Source organism: Ambystoma mexicanum, chromosome 6p (genome assembly GCF_040938575.1).
Source record: "Ambystoma mexicanum isolate Mex_15411 chromosome 6p, UKY_AmexF1_1, whole genome shotgun sequence".
Taxonomy (NCBI): Eukaryota; Metazoa; Chordata; class Amphibia; order Caudata; family Ambystomatidae; genus Ambystoma; species Ambystoma mexicanum.
Genome location: NC_090935.1, coordinates 169,413,750 through 169,435,807, shown reverse-complemented (window position 1 = coordinate 169,435,807; position 22,058 = coordinate 169,413,750).

Sequence of the window (22,058 nt, the reverse complement as noted above, 5' to 3'; positions counted from 1 at the left end):
GGTTTTCCTGGCATTTCGGTGCTGGGTAGGATGAAGATTGATATGCAAATGGTTATTCCTCCTTTGTGAAAAGTACAGTGAGCTCAAAGCGATGGCAGCAGACTATCAAAGTGGGAAAAAACCATAGAACTGGTTATCATGCCACGTTCTTTCTAGAGAGGCGTGCATGCTACATTTTTTGTATTATTGCTTTGAAGATAGTTTATCCAGGATGGTATCCCTTTATCTGACAATTTCACATTATTCACATACAGGACACTAGAGTGCTTGTTTCTCCTTTTTTGCCAGTCGACCATACTTTCTTTACCACTTCCGAATCTGTTGCTAAAGGTTTTTCTTTGTGGGGGATTTCAATATCCTAGCAAACACAGGAAGGTACTAGTCCTCTTTGCGAAGCAAGGCCAACATATGTTTAGACAGGAAGGATGGACAGATTATCAAACATAATCTACAACACCACCTCCTTTTAGACACTTGAAGAGAATGCAACCAAGAGGGGCAAGACTTCACCTTCTTCTCCCAGCCCCATCAAACCTATACCAGAATTGAATACATCCTCAAGTAAGCAAGCCAGGTGATAGACACTGCCATACAAAGGATAGGGTGGTTTGATCGCAACATGGCCATGATTACTCACACCCTTGGGCACAGGCCCTTGACGGAGAGAAGGTGGACATGTAATTAATTCATTTTTCAAAGATTTGATATTTGCAGTAAAGATGCAGGAAATCATTGAGGCATTTTTCATCCTGAATGATTCAAGGGCAGTACACCTTAGTGTATTCTGGGAAGCAGGCACAACCACATTCAGGGGGCAGATAATAGAGTAAAGAGCATGAAGAATACATGAAATATTTCTACCGTTAGACAACCTAAACAATTATCTACCTAAAAGAAATGAAAGCCAGACGTCAGAAGACCCAGATGGGAAACACACACTGCTACAGGAAATGTGTGGTCCTCCTGACCACAATTTACAAACAAGTGAGATGTCTCAAAAATACATAGGACGACAAAGGAGAAAATGACCACCCAATATTGGCAAACAGGTTGAGAGCCCAAAGAGCTGATCGAGCAGTCACTCAAATGATAAAGGAGAATGGAGCTTTAAACACCTGCCTGAAGTAATTGTTCAGCGATTTAGCCAGTTCCTATAGATCTTTATGCAGAGAAGCAAATAAGGTCCTCACAGAAGAAATGCCTGCATTTGTCATGATTCCTGCCCCTCATGTCTCCAGCCCTCCAAGATGTCAGGCTGGAGCCAGGCCGCAATCACCTCCATGGCCCTCAAGGGCATCTCCATCCCTCCAAAGACCCACTTGGAGTCAGACTTGGCGCTTGTGGCACCAGACTCACTCACACCCATAGGATAACATAGGAGATTGGACTTGTAGTGCATTGATGGGGACAAGATGGATGCCTCCACATGTTTCGGTTCCCAGAATTGCATGTGCAGTCTAGTCTTTTGGGTGTGGTTCAGCCCAGAGACACCTGGGATACCCAGAGACTATTTAAGCCACGCCCAGGCTGAGAAACATGCTTTGTGTTTTCTGCACCTGCAGCGTGACACTCACCGTGTTCGAATCGGTCTCCAGTAGGCATGTATCTTTCTTCTGCGCTCAGCTCCTGCAAGAACAAGAACACCGTTGGGAACAGCCTTACCTTGCGGAGCTTCAGCCCATCATTCATCGCTTCGTCTGTTCTGCAGGCATCTTCGGCGGTGTCATTCCCATCCCGGCACGCCGCTTCCTAAGGAAAAGGGAAAAGAACAGAAAAAAAGGCATTAGTAAGCATTCAGCAAAACTTCTCAGGGAAAAGACACTCCAGGTTAGTGTGGAAACATCTAGAGGCGCAGCATACCGTGCTTACTCACCGCATTTCTTCTTCATAACCAGCATCCACGCTGAAAACGTCGCGGCACCTAAAAGACACAGAAAAAGAGCTCAGTTCAATACAAATACGAAAGGGCCGCATCTCGCATCGCGCTCTCATTCACCTTCAGCGCTACTCATCTCACCTGCACAACGCCGTACCCGGACGCCGGCCATCATCTAAGGAAGGAAATGAACGAAGTTAGAGAACTGTTCAAAAGACTTATTATACTTACCTGTCGGACTCTTGCCAGTGAAGTAACTAGGCAGCAACGAGCCTGCATCAATCAACGCGCCCCTGCGCTGAAAGCAGGACAGAGAGCACACTTTCCCAAAAAAAAAGGTGAGCTGTGGATCAAAGGGAAGGGTTGGACCCAGGGGAAGGAGGGGTTCAAGCACACATAGACAATAGGGTGTTAAACTCTACCAATCCTGTGTTTCAGGCCCAGTCTCCAGTCGAGTAGACTCCAAGGGAGGGTTTGAGGTCATAAGAGATCAGAACAGGCTGAGTGACGTCCCCGTGGATACCAGGTGAGCGTTACAGCATTCCTTGATAACCTCCCTGTGCCCAAATTAGCCTCTGCAGAAGAATAGGCATTAGACAGTTCAATCATACAGGTTGATTGCCAGCGGGAAATTATATGAAAAGCAGAACTGCTCCAGGGTGCACCCCAGCTTTCTCCCAGAGACCTGTGAGTGTGCTCTTCCCCTTGATGCAGAAATTATTTAACTCTAGATGGTAGTGACCCCCCTGAGATTCATTGCAGGTCTAAGGGGATGGTCATCAATAAGATGGCTGGACCCATACGGAAAGTTATTCATATAGACTAATTTTGTTGTTGAACATGGGCGTCCTAGCAAACAGATTTAGGTTGTGCCTGCCAGGAATGGTCCACTCAGATCAAGGCTGTTTTGTCTGGGAGGGACAAGGATCATATAATATCTGCAAGACTCTAGACTTGATTGATACAAGCAGAAATGATAGCGGACACTCAATACTACTATCGGTTGACACCGAAAAGGACTTCGATCTAGTCAATTCCAAATTGTGCTCCTCACACTCAAAAGGATTGGCAATGGTAGAAAAATTGACTGAAGGGGTCAAAGTGCTGTATACACATCCAAAGTTGATTGGTGGTAATCAGTGTAATGAGCGAAAGGTTTTCTCTGGACAGAAGGACCAGACAGGGCTGCCTGCTATCTCCACTCCTTTTCAACCTTGCCATAGATCCCTTAGCCATAGCTATTACGGAAGAATCTCCAATTAACAGATTCGAAGGGGGTGGAGGCCTGACCAATAAAACAGCTCTTTTCGCAGTAAAAGCCTTGGCGTATATGACAAGTGCCTTCGGCTTGGTGCTTAAGCTTCTTGACCATTTTATGTGCCTTTTGGAGCACATAATGTGCTAACAACAAACAAAGGCTTTAAAGCAAAACTATGTAAGTCTGTATACATGCCCATCAGCAACCTCACCATAAAGATAAGGGAAATGCTCATATAGTTGCAGATCCAACGAAACAATGCAAGTATACATGATTTGGGATTTCACATTACCATGTCCCTAAAGGGCTTATACGATGCCAACTACCCGGTTTAGCGGAAAAGTTTAAAATGTGACCTATTCCAATGGTTGACGCTAGTATTGTCTTGGCCTGGTAGTCTGAATACTATAAAAAATGCTTCCTCTTCCAGATGTTGCCAGTCCCGGTGCTCTCCCCTTTCGAAGAAGTCCCTCTTAGCATTCTTGTGGAATGGCCGAAAACCCATAGAAAACCATCATATCCTTAACTTAAGAGGGTCATTGGTTTTGTAACCTTGAGGAGTATTGCAGAGCAGCAAAGCTCAGAGTTATGGTTGATCATCTGTGACTTAATACAGAAAAACAATGGGTGAAGCTAGAGCATGTAATAATGGTTCTCATTTCCGTGGTGAATGTCTGTGTTACCAATGAGACGGACTCCTGAAAAGAGTGAGAGATCACCGAGTCCTACACAATCTGTGGGTCTTGTAGAGGAAAATAAATTACACTGACGGGGTGTCCACCTGACCTACCATCTTAGATGCTTCTGGATACCGCCAATCATAGTCTTAATTCAAAAGCCTCTTCAGTTTTAGGGCTGTTACGAAGCAGGAGCTTCCTGAGTTGGTCATTTTTGGGTTCAGGGGAAAAGTATTAATATTGATAAGCTGGGGAGGAACACTCAGACTTTCACTCCTGTCACCCTCCTTATACTTGCAGCTCAAAGGAATAATCACAGACCCAAAATGGGTTACTGCCTGAATAGGAAATTACTTCCATTTGAACAGATTCTGGACAAACAGACAGGCCCAAAATGGTGGACGTACATCTTATACAAACCCCTGCTGCTGAGGTGGTCCTCCCATTGTCACAAGAAAATCACACTATACTGAGAAGAAAACTTTGGGAGAGAACTCAGATGAGCAGTGGAGGCGCCTGTGCTTGGTGGAATGGTAGTCATCCATATCAATGCACTACAAGATACACAACTATAAGCTTCTATGCATATGGAAATACTCTCCACTAAGCTGTCAAAGTTGTTTCTGAAAACAATTCCATATTGTTGTAGTGGGTGTAAGTGCATAAGATCATATTGTCACATGTGGTGGTGGTGGCCACTTGTACAAACTTATTGGAGGGAGATGCTGGGGTGGGTAAGAGCGATTTCCAAGATGGTTGTGCCAATTCTGATACTCTTCGGAGTAGCTGTAGAAGAGGACAATACTAGTTTGCTGCCACACATTGATCGGAACTTCTCGCTGCCAGGTCATGACTGCTAATATACTGGAGGCAATCACTTGCCTACAAAAAGAGAATGGGCGAGGAAGGCAAAGGAAATATTTGAAATGGAAAAGTCACTGCATTACTGAAGGTCCCTTCAAGACACTATAGAGCCTCATTAGGGGTTGGGCAGAGCATCATAAATGCAGCAGTAATGTTATTACTGCTGCATTACTGCTCTGCCCAATCCCAAGTTTGGGCGGAAAGTAGGAGGTTTACCTCCAGCTTTTTGCTGGAGGTAAATTTCTCCTCTTCCCAGGCATTTGCAGTGCTCTTACTGCGGCGCTAATACCGCCGGTGATAAGAGCACCATTACTGACCCATAGCATCCCATGGACGCTTAAATAAATGGGCAGTAAAAGCCTTCCCACAGCTCGGAATCCAACGCTAATAGTGACGGACCGAGTTACAGTAACGCTATTTGCATTGGCGGTTCATTGGCAGATTTACCTCCAGGATACCGCCAAGGTTCTGATTAGGCCCTATGAGTCTGACTGGCTCCTTTTCTCTGAATAATACAGAGCCATACAGCAAGAAGACTGATGGGTCTTCCAGATGGAGGGTCTGTAAGATTAGAATGGAAGCACTCCAAGCCAATATTGGTTATAAACAGCACCACTGCTGGAGCATAGGCCTCCATGACTGACTACAGGGGTGTGGGACATTGGGATTCTTCCATTTCGGGAATAGATCGATTGCAGCACTGAATGACTATTTGTGTTTATTTTATTTATTTATGTTTTGTTGCTTGTTAGGCACTTATACAACAAGTAAAATACAGTTTCAAAGCGCACACCGGGCAAAGGGATGGATCAACGGTGTGAATCACATTACAAAACATAATACTTAAGAGCTGTGGGAGTAAAGAAGGAACACTGACGCACCTAGTATGCCTTGTGAGTATTCAAAAAACGTGCAAGTGCAGCAAGGAAGAGGGCAGAGGGGGTAAGTGCTGGGGAGTCTGAGCTCATGAGTGAGCCACAGATGAAGAGCTAGGATTATTGAGTGCTGCACAGCCTGGAGCTGTGTTAGGTGTAAGTGTGAACCTCCAGGGTGGAGGGTGTGCCAAGGCAAGTGCTGAGGGTAGACAGGAGCTGGGCCGATTGGGTGTGGGAGGCCAGGGGCCCTGAGGATGCATAAGAGCCCCAGGCACATATCACAGCAACTGTGGGATTAGCAGAGGAGACAGGAAGGGAAGGAGGAGGTAAAAAGGAAAGTCTTATTGAGCTTCTTGAATTGAGCAGGACTTTCTGAGGGAGAGGGAGGCCGTTCGATAGGAGGGAGCCAGCTGAGGAAAGCGAATGACCACCTACCATCGGTTAGCAAAACGCTTTACATGCAAATATTTGGCACTAGAGGAACGTAGTGGTCTAGAGGGAGAGTATTTAGTAAGATAAAATTGAAGATCGTGTGGTCCCAGACAGCCTTTAGATGACGCAGAGGGAATCAAATTTAATCTGTGCAGCAACCGGGACCCAGTAAAGACTTTTTAGGGCAGAAGAGATGTGATCACTGGATTAACGATAAGGATACGTCTTGCTGCCCTATTCTGGATTAGCTGGAGGCGTTGCAGAGTGGAAGATGGTAGATTCAGGAGGAGGCTATTGCAATAGTCAAGCCTAGAGAGATCCAGGGCTCGGGTAACATTGAGGTAACCTCTGGGGGAAAGTGAGAAAATAGAAAATTCCTTTGAGAAGGAAGAGCTGAAAGTGGGACTTTTTGGCAAAGTCCTTAGTATGAGGGGGGAAGGAGAGAGAGGAGTCGACGATGACTCCTAGGTTTTTGGCTTCAGAAGAAGGAGTAGGGGGAGAGCCCAAGAAGGAAGGCCAGAGGGAATAGAAGGAAGGAGCAGGGGTACCAATGGGAAGGATCTCAGTTTTACAGCCATTGAGGCAGAGATTTTTGGAGGTGCACCAGGACTGGATGACAGATAGGCGGTCAGGGGTGATGGAGGGTGCAAGAGGGTCAGTAGAATTTTGAAAAAGAGCTGTGTGTTGTCTGCATAACACTGGAAGTTGGAGAAGGAGAAGATGAAGCATGCAAGAAGAGCAAGATAGATGTTAAAGATCCAAGGAGAGAGGATAGGAACTTGGGGAACACCACAGGTGGAGAAGGAAGTAGGAGAGAAGAAGGTGCCCAGGATAACTTGGAAGAGCGGTCAGTAAGGAAGGCTGTGAGCCAGTCTAGTGCCCATTCCTAGATACCAAGTAAGTTTGTTGTTTTTGTTCTCCCATGTTCCCCTCCCTTGCCTTGTCGCGCTCTGAAACACTTGTGTACGAGCGCAATACAAATAAAATATCAATTTCAATATTGTGGAGCCCTTGTATGAGGATGGAAATGTTGACTGTGTCAAAGGCAGAGGAGAGATCGAGAAGGATGTGGGCAGCTGGGGAGTTGGAGTCCGGAGATGCAAGCAGTTATTCATGAGTGTTTAGAAGAGCGGTTTCCTTGCCTCTGGATGCTCGGAATCTAGATTGATGGTCGGGGAGACCAAACAACAGGTTTGGTGTGTGAGCTAAGTTGGGGCAATGCCAGCTTCTCCAGCAGCTTCCCCAAGAAGGGGGTGACAGAAATAGGGCAGTATTTGACAGGGCAGGTAGGGTCTGATGAAGGTTTTATCAGGAGTGGGCACACAAGGGAGTGCTTAAGGGAGGAGGGGAAAGATCCAGCATCAAAAGAGTGATTGCCAAAATCAGCGAGTGCAGGGGCAAGAGAGCCAATGTTATCCTTGATGGTCCTGGATGAGCAAGGGGAAACTTGCTTAGCAGAGACTTTCATGAGCGGAAAACTCTGGTAAGTTCTTTGGGTGTGACAGGAGAGAAGGGGGAGAAGGAGGAAGGAGGAGTATGGGGGGGCCAAGGGAGGTAAGGGGGGTGTGATGAGTTGTGAGGGTGTGTAGCAAGGATGGTCAGGATGTTCTGAGTTTGGTGCAAAGTTTGTCGCCAGTGCATTGCAGGGGGCCTGGGAAAGAGAAGGGGAGGAGGAGACAGCGGACGGGTTGGCTAGTTCCCTGCAGATCTTGAAAAATGCAGCCAGGTTGTTGGATGCACCAGAAACCCATGCCTGTATGTGGGCTATTTTCTTGGCATGGATGGAGAGTCTATATTGCCTTTGGAGCAGGTGGCAGGACAGTTTGTCAGAGGATGAGACTGAGGTTTGCCACTTCAGTTCTGCCACCCTGCACTTTGGTTTCAGGGCTGCAAGTTAATGATAATGATAATGATGTGTTATGTTTCACTCAAAGACAGATTTCAGGCGGATACTCATGACTGGGGCAAGAATGTCAAGAGTATTGGTGATGGAAAAGAAGAGGTTGATGGGAGAGGGGAATGAAGGTGGAAGCGAAGGCAGTAGCTGACACATGTTTCATCAGGAGGGTGTTAGTAAACGAGATTGGCAGGGATTTTGGGGGGAGCAAAGAGTGCCAAAGGACGCAGGTGGGAGGAGAGGAGAGAATGGTCTGACCAGGAGAGAGGGGTGACTAGTGGGGGGGAGAGGTCAGAGTGTGTGAGGGCATCCAGAGTGTGTCTAGCTGAGTGGGCTGGCTCAAAATGGAGAATGGAGAGGGAAAGTGAGGTGCAGAGAAGGAATGCAGAGCAAGGGGAGTCTAGTTGGATGTTGAAATCACCCATGAGGAGGTGTTTGGAGGTGGATGAATGTAAGGAAGAGTAAACATTAGCCCATTCAGAGAGGAACAGGGTGATGGCACCTGGAGACCGGTAAATGGTAGCAATAGTCAGGGTGGATATGGGAAAGATGACCAACTTGCAAACCAGGCTATAAAAGGAAGAGTAGAGCTGGGTGGGTAACATGGAAGCAGGAACCCACTCAGGCAACATTAATGCAACCCCCCTGCCAGTGCTGTGAGGTAAAGGCTTGGAACTGATTTTGAAGCCATCACGGAGGAGGGAGTCAAAAGCAGTGAATGAGCTGGCATTGAACCATACCATGTCTCGGTAAGAGTGGGAATGTCAAGATCAATGTCTTCGATAAGGAGGCAGATGTCAGTGGAATGTTTGTTGGCTGAGCGGGTGTTAAAAGTCACCAGGTGGAGGAGGTCTGTGCCTTTGAAGGTTTTCTGAGGTGGTGTACAGGGGCCTTGTACACCAGTCAAAGGAGGGAGAGAGAGAGTAGAAGGGGGAGATGCAGTAGAAGGAAGGAAGTTAATGACAGAGGCCAGTAAACAGTCAAAGAGAAGGAGGTTGGGTTGTGGACCTTGAACCAGGATAGCGCCTGTGTGATAGCCATTAATGAAGCAATGTGAGGATGAGAAGCCAGCCAAGAGGACTTCCCACTTTGTGCCTCCATTAATGTAGAGGAAGTGGAAGGAGAGAGAGTGGAGGTGCGATGGTGGGAGCATAGATTTGTAGAGGGAACAGAGAAGAGGATATCAGTAAAAAACTCTCTAGAGGAAGCACTGATATACAGGGGCATAGGAAAACCATACAATCTGGGGGGAACAGGGGACACCTTGGGACTTTTCTTTATTTATTTATTTATTGTTTTTTAGTGAAAGAACTTTTCGCAAAATTAAAATAACAGTATGTATTAAATCACATATATCATCACTGTGTTATATGTGTGAGTGGCTTGCCAGAAATATTTTCGGTGTCTCGCTCTCCACGCAGGGCCATTCCAAGGACTTGTGGAGCTAATTTCTGCAATTCCAGTGTGTGTAGGGTGACCACAGGAAATGCAATCATGGGGAATTACATCACTAGAAAAATAAATGACTTACCTCTATAAACATAGTTTCTTGAACAAAGTACGGTGCCCGGGCAACATGCATCTCCAACCCATTTCATCCTATTCCCATGTTGGGAGGAAAGGGCAGTAGGGCACACAGATGAAAGACATTCTTAATTGGGCATTGGCAATACCAACAGTTTTGGCTTTTGTGTAGGTATGGGAAAGGTATTTGCCAGGCACTGTCATAGTGCTCTAAACTGGATTGTAGCAGTTGCAAGGTGGCGAGAGTAGCTGGGCATTATGGACATATAATAGCACTGCTTGGTGAATGCCTGATATTGATAAACAATCTGAAATTGTTGGCTTTGCCAATGCATGTTTTTTAAACAGAACTTCAGTGAAGGACATGAATAGTGTTCATAAATGAAGTGGCTGAAGTTAGACCTGGGTACATCATTTTTATTACACCAGTAGCAGGTGTGCAGCTGCTTTAAACAAAAACACTGACAGGCACTCGAGTGCAACGATTGATGGTAAGGTTTGAATAAAGCAAGCACAAACAGTTCCCTGAGAAGGTGGTGTGGCAGCGAGGGAAATAAAAACAGTAATACTTCCAACCAAAAACATCATTACACACAGGATCGGACAAAAGAGGATTTCAACATATATGCCATATATGCCATTCTGTTAATCAACTTTACTCACTTATTATGCTGTGTATGTTGTCCGCTTTCCATTGTGTGAGGTTCGGCTGCTGCAAGTAATCCAAAATCAGCTCTGGCACATGCGCTTCACTGCTTAAGGTTTTCAAAGTTCCTTTTTGAACCAAGGACATATGAAGCGCAATGTATTTATTTATGAGGTTTTGGAACATGCACATTGCTAGCTTTCCAACACCGGACACTTGCCTAACACTGCACATCTCTCAGATTTATCAAAAATCTGTTCCCTCTCCATCCATCCTCTCCTTTATTCTCTAACTAATCTGCAGACTAGAGAACCAGGCCACAGAAAACACTTCTGACACGTGGAAGCACATTAATCAGTTATATACTACAGAGGCAACTGCTGTAGTATATAACTGAATAACAAATTACATTGACTCATCAAACCGATCATACATGGAAATTGAGTACCAGCTTGGTCTACCTTCCTGTTACACACTATCTGAACACAAGACTACTTCCACTTGCTTGTAAAACACAGCATAAATCCACCACCCTCGCTCTAGCGAAGCATTAAGCGCATCTCTCCATACAAATACATCAAGTATCCTTGACACAAAACACATACAAATATACAAAAGCCTGCATGTATCAATACAGCATCAAAGCAATCTTGCACTGTTTCATGCTGTGAGTACTAAAGAAAGCCAATCATGCTCCCTTACATATCCCAGAACATCAAGAGACCATGTAAATAGCAGCAGTGCCTCTAATACATCCAATAACATAGCCTAACTCACACTTCCATGTGTGCTCACTCACCTCTGCTTGCACTCACAACTCCTCCACACAGACCATGAGGTGAACACATTTCTGTTAGCAATGCTGCACTCATGCAGCAGCCACACACTTCTGCTGGCACCTACCAAGCCACATACGTTCCATGAAATTGTGTGCATGCAGGTGTTTCTGAAAGTCTAGGGGTGTGTATGCATTCTGGGGCCGTTCAGTAGTAGAGTGGCAGCGTTTTGTCAGCCCATCCAGGTTGTTTCTTTCGTTGAAAGGCAGGATAAAAATGTATTCAGTTTTAACGGAAGTTTGTGTGGAGAGGTTCAACGAGGAAAACCTAGCTCCGAAACAAACATAAATGCTCAAAATGCTTTGAAAATGCCACCATTCAAGATCCAGCCTCTAAACACAAGGCAGGATCAAAATGTATTGAAAGATTCAGTGGGGGAATAAAACTGCTCCAGAGCAAGACCTATTGCTGAAAATGCATTCAAAGAGTCATCAGTGAAAAACTAGCTTTTAGACGCAAAGGAGGAGAGAGGGACAAACTAGTTCCAAAAAACACATACACGTGATGCTCAAAATGCTTTGAAAATGTCATCATTCAAAATCCAGCCTGAAAACTACAAGGGAGTATGCACATGTGTTGAATGGATGGATCAAAGGATGGTAAATACAAGCTCCAAAACACTCAGAAAAGCTTAAAATGCATTGAAGATTTAATCAGTGAAAAAGCCTGTAAACAGCAGTACATTTTGATCCTGCCTTGTGTGGGAGAAGAGGGTTGTTAAATATATCAGGATTCGAAGTAACAAAGCATGGAAACCCAATACAAAATGGGAATCCACCAGAATTCGCATTTACCAAAACGCAAGGATGGGTGTATTTTGAAGCTGTTTTCGTTGGTCTTTGATACATTTCAATATGTGTTGTTCCTTACTTTTAGTTTACATGCTGTATGTTGAATAATGGATTTTTCAATGCATTCTGAGCATGTATGCGTCTGTTGGAGCTCATTTTTTTTATCTCTTGGCCTATCAAAAGGTGGTAATCCTTCCTTCTAGTTGACAGGCTGGACTTTGACTTTTGAATGCATTTTGAGCATTTTGGTGTGTTTTGTACCTATTTTTTCCTTCCGTTTCAATACATTTTGATCCTGCCTTGTGTGTTTCTAACAACAGGAAATGTTAGAAATGCATCAGGATTCGAATTTCCAAAAAGCACAAGCCGTAGAGTTGTTAGAAACCTTCCAGAATTATTTAACACAACGCGATGACATAAAGGAAGAAGGTAGCGGGAAGAGAGAAGGCAGGTGAGAGGAAGGAAAAGGACAGGACAGAAACCTTCCAGAATTATTTACCAAATCGCGATGACAAGAAGGAAGAAGGCAGCGGGAAGAGTGAAGGCAGGTGAGAGGAAGGGAAAGGACACAAGATCACTAGCTTCTAAACCAGAGAGCAGGCAAGTGAGTGGTTGCAACACAAGGAGGTTCAGTGTAACCAGCGAAAGGTCAGACAGTTGTTAGAAACCTTCCAGAATTATTTATCAAAACGCAATGACATGAAGAAAGAAGTCAGCGGGAAGAAAGGAAGCAGGAGAGAGGAAGGGAAAAAGGACAGGACAGAAAACATCCAGAATTATTTACCAAAACGCGATGACAAGAAGGAAGAAGGCAGCAGGAAGAGAGAATGCAGGTGAGAGGAAAGGAAAGGACAGGACAGAAACCTTCGAGAATTATTTACCAAAATAAGATGACATGAAGGAAGAAGGCAGCGGGAAGAGAGAAGGCAGGTGAGAGGACGGGAAAGGACACAGGAACACTACAGTCTAAACCAGAGAGCAGGGGTTGCAACACAAGGCGGTTCAGTGAGCAGGGACCGAAAGAAGGAAGAATATATATGTACCTGAGAGCAGCAGAAAGCAGTCTTCTAGTCTCACCACCATCATCACTGAGTCAGGCTCACACTGACTCTGGGAAGCCTAGCAGCACGCGTCGCTGCCTGCTGGTGTAACGCTCACCTGATTCTCGCAGAGGCGCCGGTCTTGACTGGGCGACTACCGTATCTTCAAAGGTGATGTGTAGCACCCGGTTGGCTCTTTGGGCTGGACCTCTGTGCACTGTATGCCTGACGTGTAGAGTAAGATGTCTGCAGATAGAAAATATGGGGTTAATGAACTGGGGTTATTGGGGTGTCCCTATCTCTTTCCTCTTCTCCTCTCCTGTAGACCCCCAAAGGTTAACGCTCTCACCTTAGGTAAGTGAATGCCGAGCTCTCCATCTGCCTCGGGGCAGGGTGCTGTAGCCAGTTTCTTCACTGGATAGGTAGCGCAGGCCTCTTGACTTCAGAGGACTGCTGTCCGTCGTTTACTGCACGAACGGTAAGTTTCGAGTCATTCAAATGTCTTTTTAAAGTCTTTAGTAATGATGTCTCTTGTTTTGCAGGGTTCCGGCGATGGCGGATGACGGGCTGAAGTGAGTTGAAGATGGAGCCCGTGTGATGAATAGAAGCGCCTGGAAGCACGTGAGTAAGCGCTTGTTGCCTGCTTCACGATGCGCTCTGTCTTTTTATTTTGCAGGTACGAGTTCGGAGCGGCTGCAGGGTGCCGGAATACCCACTGGATTAGATGCGGAAAGGAGTAATGGCACGTGAGTATTAAAGTTCCCCAATGTCTTTAAACGCACCTTGTTTTGTCTTTCAGATGCGGATGCAGCGCCGAAGGCCTCCGGAGCGTGCGAAGAGTTGGTAAGCTTTTGTCTTTCAGATGCCGGAATGCAGTATGAAGACCTCCGGAGCGCACGAAGAGTAGGTAAGCCTTTGCCTTTCAGATGCCGGAATGCAGTGTGAAGACCTCCGGAGCGCACGAAGAGTAGGTAAGCCTTTGCCTTTCAGATGCCGGAATGCTAACCTGTTCTTTCTTGTCTTTATAGGTATTGCTGAAGACTGGATTCAGGATGATAAGCCTTTTTCCTTAGGCCCAGGACTGGATGCAGAAGACACGATGAGCGTCCTGCTGCAGAGGGTGCAGAATAACGCAAAGCAAGATTCATCCACCGGGTGTGGTTTAAATAGCCTCCTGTAGTGCTTAGATGTCTCCTTCCACAGCCACGCCTAAGTAAGAAAAGAGTTCCTGGTAAGAAAAGAGTTCCTGCCTTCCAGAAGAGTTCCAGTGTTCTAAATCTAGGGAGTGGCTCCAGCCCCACCCAACAGGAAAAGTAGTTCCAAACAGAAGAGGATCAGAGGCTCAACTGGCAGGCAAGTAAGCAGCATGGTCTGCTGCAGGTAAGTCCACCCAAGCATTATGAGCCCGGCGCTTCCAGCGCTGGGACTGGGCATATTTATGAGCCTGGTGCCACTGGCGCCAGGACTGGGTCCAAAAGGTCCCAATTGGGACTGGTTGGCACTCGGAACCTGGGTTATGGATCTGCTTCCAAGGGAGTTGGGAAAACCCTGACCTTTTGGAAGCAGAGATCATGACAGTACCCCCCCTCAAGGCCCCTCCCAAACCGGGCTTCTCCGGGGGTTTTGGCTTGTCAGGAAATGTTCGGTGAAATCTTTTGATTAGGCGAGGAGCGTGGACATATTCAGCAGGTTCCCAGGATCTCTCTTGGGGGCCGTAGCCTTTCCAGTCAATTAGGTAGAATAGTTTAGATTTGGAGATCTTGGAGTCCAGAATGCTTTTGACTTCAAACTCGAGTTCTCCATCCACTAGGATAGGTTTTGGAGATTTGGTTAGTCGGGTTTGAGGTTGCACGGGTTTTAATAGAGAGACGTGGAAGACCGGATGTATCTTCATGTGCGGGGGCAAGTCCAACTTGACCGCTACTGGGTTTACTATGGTAGTGATGGAATAGGGACCAAGGTATCTTGGGTTGAATGTGCGTGGCCCTTTTAGAGATAGGTATTTGGTGGATAACCAGACTTGATCCCCTACTTGATAGAGAGGGGCTTCCTTCCGATGTTGATCTGCTCCCTTCTTGTATTGTTCTTTAGCCCTTTGAAGGTGAGAAACAGCTTCCTTAAAGGCTTGGGTGATTGTAGAATGCAGGTAGTCTACTGCAGGTGTTTCAAGATCTTGGAGGGGATCCAACTCCGAGGTTCGAGGGTGACTGCCGTACAAAAGAAAAAACGGGGTTTTCCCAGTTCCCGAATGGACAGAGTTATTGTAGGCATACTCGGCTATCCAAAGGATATCTTTCCAAGTTTTTTCAGTTTGTTGCAGCATGCAGCGTAAATACTGTTCCAGAGTTTGATTGGTCCTCTCGGTTTGTCCGTCGGTCTGAGGGTGGTGACTGGTCGATAGTCTCACATCAATTTGAGCTGACCGACAGCAACCTCGCCAAAAATGAGAAATAAATTGACTACCTCGATCCGAAATTAGAACCGAAGGAAAACCGTGCAGTCGGATGATGTTTTCGAGAAATTCTCGGGCCAGAGTTGCTGCTGTTGGCAAGCCTTTGAGCGCAATGAAATGCGCCATCTTGGAGAATAAGTCCACGATTACTAGAATCGTATTGTATCCGGAGCATGGAGGTAGATCGGTGATGAAGTCCATAGAAAGCGTATGCCAAGGGTGAGGTGGGATGTCAATAGGGCGTAAGAGGCCTGCTGGTCTTTCCTTTTGACTCTTGTTTTGGGCGCATACTCCACAGGACATTATAAAGTCTCTGATATCTTTTTTCCAAGACGGCCACCAGAAGTAGCGCTTGATCTTTTCTGAGGTCTTGGCTATACCGGGATGACCTTCCATTAAAGAGTCGTGATAACAAGAGATTACTTTTTTCTGTAAATCTGTGCTGGGTAGGTATAATCGTTCTTGGAAATACAATAAGTTGTCCTTTACTGCAAAGTCCTTTCCCTGCAGATGCTAATTCTGTATATCTGCTGGAGTTACAAGTTGCCAGGCTTTATCCTTAACTTCCTCTATGGATTCTGTGGCGATCACACCCAGAATTCTTTGTTCGGGAATGATTGGTACCGGTTTAGGGTTGATCATGTGTTCTTCCACTCCCATCTGAGAAAGGGCATCGGCTTTACCGTTCTTTGTACCAGGTCGATAGGTAATTATGAAGTCAAACTCGGCAAAGAATAATGCCCAACGGAGTTGTCTAGAGGATTGGGCTTTTGCGGTTTTCAAATATTGCAGGTTTCGGTGATCCGTAATCACAGTAACGGTGTGTCGGGCCCCCAGCAGATAATGCCGCCAAGCCTTAAAGGCAGACTTGATAGCCAGAAGTTCCTTGTCAGTAATCGTGTAATTGACTTCAGGAGGCGAGAATTTGCGGGACCAAAATGCCACGGGATGCAACTGATTGGTTACCGGGTCCTTTTGTGATAGAACTGCCCCCATGGCAAGGCTTGAAGCATCAGTTTCCACGATGTAGGGGAGTTCGGGGCGAGGGTGTTTTAAGATTGGTGCAGAGATAAATTTAGTCTTCAAATCCTGGAAAGCTTGTTCCGCCTCGGTAGACCATTCAAAACGTTTGTTTTTCTTTAACAAGGCAGTGATGGGCTGGACTATTCGAGAGAACTCGGGGATAAACCTGCGGTAAAAGTTAGCGAAGCCTAACATGCTTTGCACACCTTTTACGGAGGATGGTGATGGCCATTTGAGAACTGCATCGACCTTCTTTGAATCCATACGCACTCCGCCAGGTGATAATATGAATCCCAAGAATTCAACTTCAGTCACGTTGAAAACACATTTTTCCAACTTAACGAAAAGTTTGTGTTGACGCAATCTTTCGAGGACCATTTTCACGTGTTTCCGATGTTCAGATTCCGATGAAGAATAAACGAGGATGTCGTCAATGTAAACAACAACACATACATCTATGAGCTCTCTGAGGACATCGTTCATAAAATATTGAAGGGCGGCCGGGGCATTGCAAAGTCCGAAGGGCATGACCTGATATTCAAATAGCCCATACTTGGTGCGGAAGGCCGTCTTCCATTCATCGCCCTCTTTTACTCGTACCAAGTGGTAAGCTCCTCTAAGATCCAGCTTTGTATATATGCATGCTTTTCTGACTTGGTCCAGGAGTTCAGGGATCAAAGGTAACGGATATCTATTCTTAACGGTGATCTGGTTCAGGGAGCGATAATCGATACAAGTTCTAAGGTCTCCTTCCTTTTTTGGAATGAAGAACAAAGCTGAAGAAGCAGGGGACTTGGAAGGACGAATAAACCCATTTGCCAGGTATTGATCCAGGTATTGTCGAAGGTGAAGGTTCTCAGGCTCGGTGAGGGCATAAATTCTACTACAAGGAGGAGTAGATCCAGGTATCAGGTCTATCTGGCAGTCATAAGACCTATGAGGAGGTAGAGAGTTAGCCTGATCCTTCCGGAAAACATCTTGGTATTCTAGGTATTCGGGAGGTAACTGGGGAGTCTCTGAAGAAATTGGGGCCAGTGCAACACCAGGTGGAGGGTGACAAGTAGAGACACATTCTGGAAACTGGACCGTTCTTGCTCGCCAATCGATCAGAGGATTGTGTTTCTCTAACCAAGGTATTCCTAGAATAATCTGAAACTGAGGGGCCTTGATCACATCGAACACGATCTTCTCATGGTGTCCATCTTGACTTACTAGCGTCACTTCTTGAGTGGTATGCGTTACTGGCCCGGAGGCTATCTCCGTACCATCCACCGTAGTAATGACGTCCTTTACAGCCTTGGGACAAAGAGTTAGATTCATCCTCAAAACCATTTCATGATCCACATAATTGCCGATGGCACCGCTGTCGACGTAAGCTTCAATTGCATGTAATCGATCCGGATTATCAGGGCTAATGAGGACCATAGGTATCACGAAATGCGAGGTCACGGAACTGGTTTTTACGCTCGGCAAGAGGACCTCTATTCTTGTCGGGCGAGGTCGTTTCCCTGCTCAGAGTTTGTAACTTTGGTAACTGCAGCTCCTACTGCCTTCTTGGCAGGTTTCACCGGACAGTCTCGAAGAAAGTGCCCTGAGTTTCCGCAATATAGGCATAATTGCAACTGTTTCCTCCTTTCCCGCTCCCGTTGTGTTAGAGGACCTTTCAGACCCCCTATTTGCAGGGGTTCCCCGGAGTCTACTCCTTTGGAAGGAGTTGGCGGTTTGGAAAATACTCGAGCATCAAACTTGGAACGATCGGCCTTCCTGTTCTGCAGCCTGTGATCTATTTGAACGACCAAGTCTATGTAATCCGAACAGTCCTGTGGGGGATTCACTACTTGGGCTAAAACGTCTTTGAGCTCTCCACGTAGACCTCTATAAAACAGCGTAATCCTTTTGTCCTCAGGCCATTGAGTTTCCACTATTAGTCTATTGAAAGATGCAATATAAGCCAAAAGGTCTTGATTACCCTGTCGCAACGAAAGAAGCTCATTGTCCAAGGCCTGCCCCTGTGAATGTCTTGCGAACAGTTTTTCCATACTAAGCTGAAAGGCTTGAAAATCATGGAGAACCGGATCATCTTGATGAACTAGAGGGATCGACCAGTCTGCCGCATTGCCACTAAGGTACGAAAGTACAAAAGCTACTTTAGCTTGATCAGTTGGAAAGGCTGCTGGCCGGCATAAGAAGTGCAACCGGCACTGACTGATAAATACTGCAAACCTCTTTGGGTCACCAGAAAATCGCTCGGGCGGAGCCAGAGGTACATTCCCAGGTAGGTTGATCTGCACTGGATTCATAGAGGATGTTGAAGGAAGATTTGCCCCTGATGCGGGTAACGGGGTCTGTCCGGCTTGTGACTGTAGCACTTGTCTAGCAAGATTGTCTGTTCTCTCCTTGGAAATAATTAGTTCCCTTCTTAGAGCATTCGTTTCCTGACGAGTTGCATGCACTTCTGCCCTTAGTTCCCCAAGTAACCGGGCTAGGGGGTCAGTATCCGAGGTTTCCATAGCGCCTGGGCGAGAGTTTTGCGGTAGGCTTTGCGTTCTGTAACGCTCACCTGATTCTCGCAGAGGCGCCGGTCTTGACTGGGCGACTACCGTATCTTCAAAGGTGATGTGTAGCACCCGGTTGGCTCTTTGGGCTGGACCTCTGTGCACTGTATGCCTGACGTGTAGAGTAAGATGTCTGCAGATAGAAAATATGGGGTTAATGAACTGGGGTTATTGGGGTGTCCCTATCTCTTTCCTCTTCTCCTCTCCTGTAGACCCCCAAAGGTTAACGCTCTCACCTTAGGTAAGTGAATGCCGAGCTCTCCATCTGCCTCGGGGCAGGGTGCTGTAGCCAGTTTCTTCACTGGATAGGTAGCGCAGGCCTCTTGACTTCAGAGGACTGCTGTCCGTCGTTTACTGCACGAACGGTAAGTTTCGAGTCATTCAAATGTCTTTTTAAAGTCTTTAGTAATGATGTCTCTTGTTTTGCAGGGTTCCGGCGATGGCGGATGACGGGCTGAAGTGAGTTGAAGATGGAGCCCGTGTGATGAATAGAAGCGCCTGGAAGCACGTGAGTAAGCGCTTTTTGCCTGCTTCACGATGCGCTCTAACTGTCTTTTTATTTTGCAGGTACGAGTTCGGAGCGGCTGCAGGGTGCCGGAATACCCACTGGATTAGATGCGGAAAGGAGTAATGGCACGTGAGTATTAAAGTTCCCCAATGTCTTTAAACGCACCTTGTTTTGTCTTTCAGATGCGGATGCAGCGCCGAAGGCCTCCGGAGCGTGCGAAGAGTTGGTAAGCTTTTGTCTTTCAGATGCCGGAATGCAGTATGAAGACCTCCGGAGCGCACGAAGAGTAGGTAAGCCTTTGCCTTTCAGATGCCGGAATGCAGTGTGAAGACCTCCGGAGCGCACGAAGAGTATTGCTGAAGACTGGATTCAGGATGGTAAGCCTTTTTCCTTAGGCCCAGGACTGGATGCAGAAGACACGATGAGCGTCCTGCTGCAGAGGGTGCAGAATAACGCAAAGCAAGATTCATCCACCGGGTGTGGTTTAAATAGCCTCCTGTAGTGCTTAGATGTCTCCTTCCACAGCCACGCCTAAGTAAGAAAAGAGTTCCTGGTAAGAAAAGAGTTCCTGCCTTCCAGAAGAGTTCCAGTGTTTTAAATCTAGGGAGTGGCTCCAGCCCCACCCAACAGGAAAAGTAGTTCCAAACAGAAGAGGATCAGAGGCTCAACTGGCAGGCAAGTAAGCAGCATGGTCTGCTGCAGGTAAGTCCACCCAAGCATTATGAGCCCGGCGCTTCCAGCACTGGGACTGGGCATATTTATGAGCCTGGTGCCACTGGCGCCAGGACTGGGTCCAAAAGGTCCCAATTGGGACTGGTTGGCACTCGGAACCTGGGTTATGGATCTGCTTCCAAGGGAGTTGGGAAAACCCTGACCTTTTGGAAGCAGAGATCATGACAGCTGGCTTCTGAAGGTGAGGAGGAGGCTGGCAAGCTGTGCAGCAGTGCACTGCGCACTCCAGCCCAGCCTGGGCTGGCAGTCACATGCCCTATTTCACAGGGTGGGGGAGGAGGAGAATGAACGAGCAAGAGTTGTTGTCAACAACTCTTGCTCTTGGTCCTGCTTCATTCTCCTCCACCTCCCCCACTGTTGTTGTGTGAAATGAATCATGCCATGGAATCAAATCCACGGCCCGTGGCTACTGCATGCAAACCTCCGACAGAGTCTGAAGTTTGCACGCATCAGTGCACATAATGGCACACACAGGACAAAAAAACTGGGGAGGGATAAAGGCCATTGTTCCTCCCCCACTTAAGATTGTGGGGGGGATTTGCCTCCCTTTTCCCCCATGTCCTACACCCATGCTGATATAGGTGCCTGCAATGGGAAGTCCAGGGTTTGCACTCAAGAAGTCTTTTTTGTGTTTTTTCCTACCAGACTTTGTGAGAGAAGGGGGATAGGTGATAGTGTAGCAGTTAGAGGAGATGGGTGAGATGGAGAGAGCCATAGGTGTGGCAGAGGATAGTCGAGACATGAAAGAAGAGTGGCTGCACAGAACAATTATAGCTAAACTCACCATGTGACCTATTAGAAGTAGAACAAAGGCATACATGCAACCCAGAAAGGAATAGAGTTTCAACAGAGATGGAAAAATAAATGAAACACATCTAAAATAGTTTTAAAAAACCAAAAAGGAGGCGCAAATGCAGTGAGAGAAGATGTAGGTTAGTTGCTGCAAGGAATGCAGAGTGAAAAGGAACAGTAAAAGGTTCAGAACAGGTTAGTAGAGAGTTCATCCATAACTCACTTGTAGATCTGCAAGGAGCATAGATGTCCAATGATGCAATAACATGGGGAAGCAGTAAATAGTCTGGCGGCTGAGTCATAGATTGAGGAGGGGTCAGGCAAAGACCGGGCCCTTATAATCAGGCCTTGGGAGGGAGGCCAGCTTCACCTACCGGTTCTCCTGATTGGGCCCTTGATAGAAGAGGGGCCCAATCACAGCAGGGCTTTCCACCACAATATATCCAGCAGCAGCCATTATAGAGAGGATGGCCCTCAACTGAAGCCAGTGAATGGTGGAAAGCACACAAGCACACAGCAGCAGTGCAACACGGCAAGCGTATTTCTTTTAATTTAAAGTCTTGTAAAAATCATTATTTCTTCTTTTCTGATATTTAGGCAAAAATGCATGAATACCCAGAGTGCCAGTGGTTAGGGCTCCACAAAATCCCAACAGGGCTTACCTTTCATCTGGGTGGTCCAGGGACTCCTCCAAGCCTCGTGGTGAGGACAGATCAATTGTGTGATTGTTGGATGACTTGAGGAGAGAAAGGAGGGAGGAAGGGGAGGGCACAGACAGGGCCCTTAGAATTTGCCTTGGGAGGCGGGCCGGCTTTACCAACCAGCTCGCCCGATTGGGGCTTTGATGGAAGAGGGGCCCATTCACAGCAGGGCTTTCCACCACAAGGCAGGCACTCCAATGCCTACAAATCCAGCGGTGGCCATGATGGAGAGGATGGCCCTCAACTGAAGCCAATGGATGGTAGAAAGATATGGGTCCGTCTCCATACTTACCCCATCAAAAGTAGGGTCTTTTGGGACCCATTTCTCCTTGGGGGGGGATCCCTCCATCCCTGAAAGAGAAGTTTTCATTTCTGAATCCTCAAGGGATTCTTCTTCAAATGGGATGAGGTGGACTTCTTCCACAAAGTGAGTTTTCTTTAGCTTTCTCCTACTTTACCCTCTGTGCTTTAGGTTTCAGCTTTTCGGGGGTAGAAGATTAATATTCAGGCTCAAAGGCTTACCGGGGGCTTATTTTTGGTGGGAAAGCATGCTTCCTCTAGGACTTTTCACCTTCCTTC